This window comes from Lutra lutra, chromosome 4 (assembly GCF_902655055.1).
Source record: "Lutra lutra chromosome 4, mLutLut1.2, whole genome shotgun sequence".
Taxonomy (NCBI): domain Eukaryota; kingdom Metazoa; phylum Chordata; class Mammalia; order Carnivora; family Mustelidae; genus Lutra; species Lutra lutra.
Window position 1 is genome coordinate 61,055,518 of NC_062281.1, and position 12,000 is coordinate 61,067,517.

Sequence of the window (12,000 nt, forward strand, 5' to 3'; positions counted from 1 at the left end):
TCACTTACTCAGAGAGGAATGTCAAAATCTCCAATTATAATTATATATTTATCTAGTTTTTGTTCAATCGGCTTATATATTTTGAAGCTCTGTTAGGTGCATGCACATTTGGGTTTGTTATATCTTTTTTTAATTTCTTTTTAAGATTTTATTTATTTATTTGACACAGAGCGAGAGAGAGGGAGAGAGAGTGAGAGCGCGCACAATAACAAGAAGACTTACAGCAGAGAGAGAGAGAGAGGGAGAAGCAGACTCCCCACTGAGCAGGGAGCCTGATGCAGGGCTCAATCCCAGGTCCTTGGGATCATGACCTGAGCCAAAGGCAGACCCTTAACTGAGTGAGCCACCCAGGCCCCCCACTTTTTGATGAACTGACTACTTCGTCATTATGCAATGTGTTTCCTTATTCCAGGTAAGTTTCTTTTGTTTCTGAAATACTGATATTCTAATTGTAATGTAACCAGTGCTGATTATAGTGAGTAGTAATTTTGTGGTATATCTTTTTTTCCATCCTTTCACTTTTAATCAGTTTGTATTTCCTTTTTTAAAGTGGGTTTCTTATAGACAGCATATACTTGTGTCTCATTTTTTAATCCAATCTGGCAATCTTATCCTTTTGGTTGGGACTTCAGCTATACTCATACTCCAAAGAGGATCTGTTTCTGGTCCCTTGTTCTTTCCCCAATTCTCCTCATGAGCCCTGTGTGGAAACCATGGTAAAGAGCTTGTGGGTGAGTGCCAATTTTCCTTGTGTCTGGTGATCCTACTTATTCCAAACTGACAAGCTAGCCCGCACTGACTTTTTTTTTCTTTTTTTTTTTTTAAGATTTTATTTATTTGACAGACAGAGATCACAAGTGGGCAGAGAGGCAGACAGAGAGAGAGGAGGAAGCAGGCTCCCTGCTGAGCAGAGAGCCCGATGTGAGGCTCGATTCCAGGACACTGGGATCATGACCTGAGCTGAAGGCAGAGGCTTAACCACTGAGCCACCCAGGTGCCCCCAGCACTGACTTTTAAGAATATGTCACAATTTTAGATCTTTTTTTTTTGCACCCACTTCTAAGGTAGCCCCCCCATCCTTGGTCTGTCAGAGGTAAACAATATTTGTGTCCCATCTTCCCCTCACAGGGCTTGTCCTCTTTAGGATTTCATTTATTTGCTTGCCTTGTGACTGGAGCTTCTTGATGGGTTCGAGAAAATTATGATTGTGTAGATTACCTGCTGTGTGTGCATTGTTAGGGGAGCTCTGTTTTCCTGTGGCTTTCTACATCTTCAGTGGGAACACAGGTTCCCTGGAGGGTTGCAAACAACAGAGTGTTATTATCTGATTTACATGCTTAAAAACTCCCTCCGACTGCTTGGTGGAGAATGCATTAAGGGGGATAACCATTGAGGAGGCTAGCAAGGCGGTTCAAGTCAGGAAAGCATGCTGGCATAGACTCAGGTGGCACCGGAAGGAAAGGAGGGATTTGGGACACATTTTAGAAGTGAACCGAGAGGATCTGACAATGGACTAGATGAAGAGAGGGAGGGAAAGGGAGGACTCACGGATGCCTCCTAGGCTTAGTTTGAGCAAAGGAATGAATGCTGATGCCACTTCCCGATAGGAAAACAGATCTGGAGGGAAAGTCAAGAATTCTTCTGTGTTGGACATGTGAAGTTCTAAATCAAGTGGAGGTATCAAGCCAGAAGTTGGATACTCACATTCAGAGTCTGAGGAGAATCCTGGTCTGACAATTTACCTGTGGGAGTTAACAGCACAGAAACGATATTTAAGGTCACAGGACTGGATGGCATTTCCCAGAGAAAGGATGGCGGTGGAGGAGAGCACCCATTTAAGATAAGATCCACATAAGATCGAGGAGGAGGGAGCATAAAGGAGACAGAGAGAAGCAGTGGCCAGGAACACAGAGGAAAGACTTTATGATCCCTTGGAGGAAGATTTTAATCTAGATTTGGTAAGGATCCGTAAGTCACAAAAACACTGTATTTCATTCCACAGAAGCTTGAGATACTAAAACTGTATTAACTCTTTTGATTATTAGGCGAATGACTGCCAGTTGCTTCTGGATACTTGGGCCCAGGATTTTCCGTGGTAACAAGCAGAAGTCTACCATCACTGAGGGGAGGGCCAGAGCCTCTCTCTTTCCAAGACCAACTGTGGACAAAGTCTAACTGGTTCTTGAAAGAAATCCTGTTCCACATCCCACAGGATCAGAATGAGCCCTTCATTTGGTACAAGGTCGCCCGTAAGGGTACCTTGTTGAAACTTTATTAAGCTTGGCAGGTCTGGGCACATGTCAGAGGGCTGAAGCTCCTTTTAGACATTTTCGTCTCCTTCTTCTCCCTCTGAGGCGGAGGCTCCCCAGGCTGATGGGTCCTGGCTTCCTCACAGAGAGTCCTCTGGTCTTTGCATGTGTTATTGTGAAATCCGGTTCTTCAGAGGAGACATGCTCTATTGAGTAAGAGAAATGTGTCTAAAGGAACATACTAATGAGACTGATTAGATGCTTTTATTGGTTGTGACCTTTCTACTTAACCCTGAGAATGTGCTGTTTTGGGTTTTAAAAATAAATCATAAAGCTCACATTTCTTTCATTTGACCTCTGAGTCACATACAGACTTACTCTGTGTAACAAGGTTTAGAGATAAAAAAATAATAATAATAATTAGTGTGAATTTGGATTTAAATTCAGGCAGTTAAGAACAATGTCATGCCCCTCTCAAACTTCCGGATGAAGAGAATGGTGTGACGAGCTCTGCGGAGTGGGGGGAGTTTTCGTCTGAGAGCACCAAACACCATCATTTCTCCTTCGGTTTCCTAGCAACTAGAAAAGGCCACTGTCAGCGGCAGGCACCTAGCATACTGCAAACTGGTCCAAGCACCTGTCAAGAAACACTTCAGAAATGAATTCTGTTGGACTAAAGAGCACTGGTCAGTCCCCAGGTGAATGTTTCTTCCTCCCTTAAGACACATACACGTGAAGTTCATCCTGATCCATATCCTTCCCCTTGACACCTACTATGTCATTTTTTCCAGATAATTATTTTTAGTTAGTTGGGCATCTCTGTCATCTCATGCCATCTTAAGGACCTTGGTTCTCTCTGCTAACCCCTGGGAATGGGCCTCCATGCTAGCCCCGTGGGGGGTGGCCCCCATCCAGCAATATCCAAGATGGCTCCTCTTCTCCTTCCACCCTTGCCTGGGCCAGGGGGCCACTGATGCACCCAGCAGGAACATTCACAGTGGAGAGCCCAGGACCAGAGTGGGAGGTGTTTTTCATTTTCCTCTTTTACAGAGTCAAGATGCTTTACTCATCCTCTTTTGCACATTGCCTTTCTTCGTGTTTTATTTTACTTGTTTGATTTATCTGGTGTGTTTCCCCCTTAAATCTCAGAGAGGAGTATGAATAATTAGAAGCAAGCTGTGGTCACTAGCAACATTTTATCATCTAGCTCTGCTTCTTAACATGTTAGCTGAAGATGATTAATAGGAAGGTAGTCTGAATTTAAACGCAATAAATGTTTTGGTTTTTATGGAACGCAGATGTCCAGGTTGGTGGGGGGCGGGGGTGGAGGCGGAGGGAGGGGCAATTTCCTTGCCCCATCTTTTAAGAGCTCCTTGAGTTTGGCTGAACACTGTGGACCTATCGCTCTCCCTGAAGGTACGTGAGTTCCTGGGGAGGCAACAGAAAGGCTCTTTCTCATGGAATCTGGCTTCACATTCTTGCTTTTCCTGGATTGGTTCAGGCTGAGGGTCGTCTTGCCATCGTCAGGTGTTGTTTTTGTTCTGTGCTATGACAACCCAGACACAGAACTTAGCTCGTTCCTTTGGGTCACACACACGTGCACACATGCGCACACACACACAGATATACACAGAATCACTTGAACAAGGCATGTAGGTGGGCTGCAGACTGAATGTGTTTGAGAAAATGGAGCGGAGATAGACTTTGCGGAAGCACAACCTCATATTTAATATTATACATCTGGTTGTATTAGGGTTCTGCAGAGAAACAAAACTAATAGGATCAATCTACCTATCAAGAGAAATTTATTTTAAGGAATTGGCTCATACACTTACAGAGATCGGCAAGTCCAAGATCTGCAGTTGAAGTCTAAAGCTATCAGACTGGAGATTCAGGAAGGAAGGCCACCTGCTGGTGAATTCCTTCTGGCTGAGGTGGGGGAGGGGCAGTCTTTTGTTCTATTCAGCTCTTCAACTGATAAAAAGAGAGCCACCCACACAAGGGTGGACCCCGTACTTTACTCAAAACCCATTGATTTTAAAGATTTTATTTATTAATTTGAGAGAGAGTGCTTGTGTAAGAGAGAGCATGAGAAAGGACAGGGTCAGAGGGAGAAGCAGACTCCCCACTGAACAGGGAGCCTGATGTGGGACTCGATCCTGGCACTCCAGGATCATGACCCAAGCTGAAGGCAGCCACCCAACAGACTGAGCCACCCAGGAGCCCCAAGCCCATTGATTTCAATATTAATCTATCCAAAACACCATCACAGAAACATCCAGAGTAATGTTTGACCACCTATCGGGGAACCCAACTGCCCAGGCAAGTGGACACATAAACTTAACCTTCACCCCTACTATTCCTCCCACGTTGAGTTGCTCAACAAGCCCAGGGTCCTTGCTCTTCACAGGGCTCAATCTCGACACCCTGAGATCATGACCTGAGCCAAAATCAAGAGTCGGACACTTATGCCTGCTTTTTGTCAACGCTGTGACATTTGGCTGCTGCTCTTGCTTTAATCTTCTGAGTCTTATTTTGTATCCCGAAGTGGCTTATCAATGTGTTCTCCTGAGCAAAAATGTTCCCTCCCTAGGAGTCCTGGGTTCGGATGTGAAGAGGATCATTTTCCCCACTCAGTTACATCTATAAAAATGCTATCAACATAGTGGCAATTAAAAAAAAATCTTTCAGGATGCCCTCTTTTAAAGAAACTGAACAATCTCTTGCATTTAATAAACATATTCATAATTTATATTATAAAATATTATATAAAATATTATAAAAAGACTAATTGGAAAGAGTCTCTTAAAAATGGGAAATTCCCTTGCGAGTTTAATAGACGGTTTGTGTAAAACTTGGTTTCCATGCAATGTCTCAGGATGGGTCATCGATGATGAAAAGGAAGCACAACTCAAGTTTGCTTTTTAGCCAGCAAGAGTTTGTTATGTGCAGCCCAGAAATCTAGCTACAATGATCTGGGGCACTTTCCTTCTGCCTTGGTTCAGTTCTGCCTCCTGCCCACAGCTGAAAATACCTCGCTCCTGGCCAGTCCTAGAGTGGCTGAGGACAGTAACTGCCTAGAGGCAGAGAACTTTTTTCTGTGATTTTGCTCCCGTCATCATTATCAGCACGTGTTTATTAAGATGGTGACAGCTACCTGACATTTCCACGGGTCTGCCGTGTGCCGACACCCCTATCAGTCCCAGTATATGCTTATCTCCCTCAATTTGTACAAATCTCTCTCCCTGGGTACTCTTATCAGCTTCTTTTTGAGGCTGAGGAATTGGAGACTTGAGTGCGGTCCGCAAGGTCACACAGCTGTCCGATCCTGGGGCCGTGATTTTCATCCAAGAGGAGCTGACTCCAAACCTAGCCAATGTGCCGGGCTCTCTCTGAGCAGGTACGGGGTTTTGTGCGGGATGCCGTCGACGACAAGCCTCCTGGTTTTGTAAAATCTCAGCTATTCAAACACGTGACATACTTAGCCACTTAATAGCACTTTGCAATGAAATCAGGAGCCCCCTTTTTCTCAATTCCTTTTTGCAAATCAAGTTTTAGTGGGTGCGAGAGGGGCCCTGGGCTGGGGCAGGGAATGAAGAACTCAGCCTCTTAAGGTTCTGGTCTCCGGGCGAAAGTTCTGGCTCATATCGCAGTGGTACGGCCTGGTGCTGGTGTTGGCGTTGACATGCCATAGTTACATGCCAAAGGCTGAAACATCATCCCGCAAGACCGCCAGCTGCCCTGACGTCCCAGACGGGGTATTCTGTCTTGTTGTTGTTGTTGTTCTTCTTCTTCTTTTTTTTTTTTTTTAATTTTATTTATTTATTTGACAGAGATCACAAGTAGGCAGAGAGGCAGGCAGAGAGATGGGAAGCAGGCTCCCTGCTGAGCCGAGAGCCTGATGCGGGGCTCGATCCCAGGACCCTGAGATCATGCCCCAAGCCGAAGGCAGAGGCTTAACCCACTGAGCCACCCAGGTGCCCCTGTCTTGTTCCGAGTGATTTTTAGAAAAGAGGATTCTTGGACAATTCCCTAAGAAGTTATTCCAAAATCTGAGAGCTATCCAAGTCAGAAAGAAGAGAAAAATGTTAAGACAGAGCAGTAAACAAGAACATTCTGAATTTCACCCCAGGAGGGCCTAGTGATCCTATCCACGGCATCGATGGAGAGAAGGAAAATGAGAATTGCCATCCTCTGTCACTCTGGTCACTCCCGCAGCCAGGGGCAGGCAGTGATCCCGCTCCTCCTGAGCTCTTGGAGACCAAGAGGAGGTGTCTGTTTAGTAAGTTGCACCGAAAGTATCTAGGCTGGAATGAGTGATCCCGCTGAAAGGGGTTGAGAGCGTTCTTGTACTGCCCTGCGCTGCCCTGGTGCCTGAGCCCTGGCAACCATGGGGGTGGGGACCTAGACCCACAGGACGGAGAAATGCAGCAGCTAGAGCACGATCCCCTTCTCCACCAAGCTGCACAGACAGCTGGAGAAGCTCAGGACACATGGAAGGGCGAGAGAACCTTCCACAGTAAGGAACCAAATGCAATTAGAGCCTGAGGACGCAGCTGCCCGCTGCCGTACCCCAGCCTGAAGGTGGAGGGAAGCTGTGAGAGCCCAGCCCAACCCTCCCCCAGTGCAGATGCTATCTGAGGAAGCTAACCACCATGTGGGTGTGATTAACGTTGTTGACATTGCTCTTAATCATTTCTTTCCCTTGTTATGTAGGTAATATATGGTGATGGTAAAGGAGAGAAAGGAGAAAGGAAGGCAGGAAAGCGGTGGGGGGGGGTGCGGGGGAGAGCTGGGGGAGGGTACAGATGGGAAGAAAAGAAAAAGTAAGCAAAGACAAGGGGGTACCATTGAGGGAAACCTAGTGAAGGGTACATGGGACATCTTTACCCCATTTTTGCTACTTCCTATATATTTATACTATACATTTATAATCATTTCCAAATACAAGTAAAAAAAAAAAGAAGAAATCCCATAATGCCACCCCACAGAAATCCCACCATTGATAGTGCAACAAGTGCCTTTGGTTCCATGTGTGTGTCTAATTCATGGAAATTACCAAAGCACGGTAAATTAAATGAGAGCTAGTTATAGAGCAGGACTAAGTCATTCTCATCCAGCGCGTTGCATCTTAATAAAGTTCCCACAATTCCTCCACATAAAGCTGTCTATAGTCCTGAATCTCGAAGGCTTTAACTGACATAAGAGTAAGGATTCTGTTGCTTCAATCGGCGAGACTCCTGAACACAGCTGCCTTGTGGAACTCGGCCTTAAATGTGTGTATTTATCTCCGGGTATACCATCTGTCTCAGTCTCCTCTAGAAAACACTCCTGCCCCGAGGGCTCGGAGTCCTGCCATTTAGGTAGGAAACAATTCTTGGACATTGACTAGTATAGCCCAATGAAGAATAGAAAGAGATATAGAAAGAGATTTCAGAGAAATCCATATCCTGAGCACAGAAGATGGAAAGGAAGGAGATGTGGTGAAGGGTCTGCGTTACGGGCCTCAAAGTCAGTCCAGTACTATGTGGTGTCTTGACATCTGAAACCAGAAGGGCCTTGAATGGTCTAACCACAAGTTCCCCTCCCCACTCTGTTCCTGTGGATAAGCTGCCTTAGCCAAACAAGCCTGCTTAGCCTTGAGTATCAGGTTTTAAAGTCCTGGGAGCCCACGGAATTAGGCCAACAAGCCAATCGCATCCTCCCTTGGGAACAAGAGGGCAGCCCAACCTCTTCATAGTACAAAACCTGGCCTCCTCGGCTCCGCTGGTTCACGCTGGTTCACCGTGCCCCAGGGCAACCCCTGCGAGGCTCCGCGTGGCAGGTGGATTCCTCCTCGCCTGCGCTGAGAACACGTGATCAACAAGCTGCTGCCAATCTCAGCGGTCCAGGGTCTAGTGTCGCCGCCGAGCCTTTGGCCATCCCCCAACCCAAGCTCTAGGTCCGGACTCGCTCCTTTACCCACAGGGGGAAGAGGAGGCGACCACGACAGGGTGGGGTGCCGCATCAGCGGTCGGAGCCCTGCCTTTCCTGCAGAGTACACGTCAACAACCCCTTGCCTTGCAGGGGTGGCTCCGCCAGCGTGGGAAGAACTACCCCAGCAGGGTAGGCGGACAGCTGCAGGGCTGGGCACCCCCAGGCAGCTGCGGAACAGCTGGGCTGCAGAGCTGGGAGAGACACGGGCGCACACCCCACTCGCTCGCAGGAGGAAGGAAGCTCATTCTCGCTGCGCGGTCCTATTTTCTTGTTAGTGAGGTTTTTCCACATTAAATGTGTAAAAGGGCATAATCAGAAGCATGCTTCTGAGTTCTGGGCATATTTGAGTAATTCAGAACAGGCGTCTGCTATCCAAAGGGGCTAATAAACGGAAAGGCTAGGAAAACAATCTCCTGCCATTATCTTTCCTTCAAGAACCAAAGGAATGAGAGTAAATAACTTCATTAAAGAAGAAAGTGTCCTCGGTTGTGTTTTGGGATCATTAGTCATATCTGTCCTTTCGAAGACCTTCATACTTTGGTGGGGGCAGTTCTCCCAAAATGGTTCAGAATAATCCCACGAGGCGCAGGAGGAACTTAGTATTTATTGAAGACAGGAAGAGGCCATGTAGACAGTATTCTTCTCGGAGACCAGAGAAGTCTCTTGTTCAGACAGAGCTGATCGCTGCGACCCGCAGAGTCAGCAGACAGCAACATCCGTGGGATAAAGGCTGGCTGGTACTTAGGCCTGGTGGCGCCTTGGGGTTCTGTGCCCCACAGCTCCAGGTGTGCCTTTCCAGAGCCCATTGGGGCCACTGCCTGTGCGCTTGGCTCTTCCCAGCTGCAGAGGGGCCACCAGAGTGGGGCTCGTTGTTTCCACACCTACAGGTTGACTTTTAGTCCCTGGTACTGGGCTCCATGTTTTCTTGACCCTGCTCGAGGTGCTTCTGTGACATCTTCCATAGACTTGTCACCCTGGATGAGGACGTGTGGACCCTGTCCCGTCTTCCTCCAGACCAGGAGACTGCACAGTGAGAGATTAAAGGACAGTCACTAAACTGCTCATGGGTCTGACTGCGTCAACAAATCTCAACCTGGGTCTGGATTCCTTGATACCAATGGGTGTCCACTGTCCTTCTTTAGTGACAAGGAGCAGAGGCACGCTCGCTTGGCTTAACAGGGCACTGTTGTCAGAAAAACCTAGAAACAAGGACAAAGGACTCTCCACCATAGAGGCCAGCCTTAGAGAGAGGGAGCTCACCCAGAATGGAAGTGGTTCAGGAATGGAAAGGTCTAGTGGCCAGGTTATTCTGGGTGTCCCTCAGTAGCATGAGAGCCCTTTAACCATGGCCAGATACTCTCGGTCTTTGTTTTTAGAAATTTGTTCAACTTCTGCTCCTTTAGCCATTGCTCAATCCTCTTTCTGTGTCTCCTGTTCAAACCCTTCAGAATAGGATTTGATGAATGGACTATGTCATTATCATTATTGACAGGCAGTTTTGCCCCAAACCACACCACATGTGACACTTTAGGTCCTGGATAGGCTGCCTTAGATCAGATGTCTCCCCACTCTGGTCCAATAAAGCTGTGGCCAGGATGAAGGGGTCCCAGGCAGTAGTAAGGCATCTTACAGGGAAGACCTTTTGGCACCCCTGAGGGTAGGTGGGTCTCGGGAGGGTTTGCTGGCTCAGTCTACCTTGTTTCTTCTTCCTGGAAAGGGTGTCTAATGATGGTCAATATTTATGAAAACTATTCTAATTGGAGAAACAGGCCATTTCTTTTTTGAAATCATTATGAATTTTATTCCTTCCCCTTTCAATGCAAGCTCCACACTACTGCAAAAGTTGTCTGTAAATAGATATTAAATCACATCAAGATAAAATCTTTCGGTGACTTTCCATTACCTTCAGGCTGAAATGCTGACTCTGTTCTTAGCATGGCATTCAAGACCCTTATGATCTGGCCGTGAACATCTCATCTCCTCTTCCATTACGCAATGCTCCCTTCCCCACACAGTACATACCTTCACACACCTACACACACACACACACACACACACACACACACACACACACACACACACACAATGTGCATAAAGACACCCTATGCTCTAATCATGGCCAGACTCTTCAATCTTCTGCATTTATCATAGTCTCCCATGTCTGGAGGCCTTTCTAGAACACGGTTCCCTCTCTCTTCCGATTAACTCCTATTCACCCTTTGGGATTCAGAGTCCAGTATCTTCATAAAACCTCCCCCACCCTAGAGAGTGCACTTGGATGACCTCTGTCTTGTACCCACAGCATATGACCCACCTAGAGCAGCTCACCACACTGCTTTGTAACTGTTGACTTGCTGATTTCTCTACTGGATGACATACATAACTGTGAGCAGGGGTGATATTTTATGCACTGTGGTATCTTTACATGCTGTGGGAGCTCAAAAATTTTCTGAATGAATGAATACATGAATAAATGAACCTCCTCCAACATGGGTTCCTGTTGCAGGAGCAATGAAATGAAGTTAAGTACATGAACTTTAGAATCTTGAATCCCAGCTCTGCCACTCGCTAGCTGAGTGACCCCGATTTCTCCGGGGCCTGCATTTTTTGTTGGGTGGGCTGAAGGATTAGGGGTTGGAGGGTCTGCTTTCTTAGCTCTAGGCTCTCAATGCCCTGTGTCCACATAGGGCCATCAGAGGCCCTAAACAGAGCTTTCCAGCCCATGATGGCTAGTCACCAAAGAGATGGGGCAAGTTGTTTCTCCTACCTGTAAACCTTTGCACTATAAACAGGACTGTTCAATAGCATTTTTGTGCTCCTTTAGCATTTTTACAAAATGGGTGCTTTGACTCAGTTTATTTACTCTAATCAATCTTTAAAAAGAACAACACTCTGGGGGCGCCTGGCTGGCTCAGTCAGAAGAACATGCGTCGCTTGAACTCGGGGCCGTGAGTTTGAGCCCTGTGTGGGTGTAGAGATTACTTAAATAAATTTTTAAAAACTTTAAAATTAAACAAAATAAATTTAATGGGGACAGTGCTTTGATTCTATAAATTTGGAACTAGCAAAAAGAGAATGTAATTAGGATCTACCTACGTGTCTAGACTTTCTCCCTGCGCCATAACTCCCACTCCATACTCCTTTTTTTTTTTTTTTTTAGACCTTTATTTAAAATATTTAAAAATCTTCCCTACTTGAAGCTTTTTGATTTGGTCTTTTTCTTTTCATCAGAATGAAGTGTCCTGGGACCAAGAATGTCCTAGAGACTTTCTTCTAACAATGGCATAAAATTTTCGAAGGACCATGAAACAAATGGATTACCCAAAGAACTTGCCTGCTGGCAGCTAAACTCACCCATTGCCAACTTACTGGTTAATATGTCTGTTGCCGGAATGTGCCGAATGTGCCCAAGCAAGTGATTTCAGTTAGTTGTTGATTCCAAACCCATTGTCTTTCAAGTTTAATATTGGTCCGCCTCGTCACTGTGGCCAAGAACTTTGAATGGAAAATAAAGACGAGGTGGATTATTGGCCCCCAAGCACCCCTCAAGGGCAAACCTTGCCTTTGATTGGGTTTTTATGTGGATACTCTCTCCCCCTTATGGTGTTCAATACCCCTCGCTCTGCATGCCAGAGCTGAGTTATTGGTGGGGGCGTGTTTACTTGCCTTTGGGGATAAGCTTTTAATCACCTACAAAGAGCAGTTGGCCTCCCCTAAAAACATTTCAATAAAGTGGGATTCAGCCCTCAGTCAGTTCAGCCCTTGTCAGCCCCAG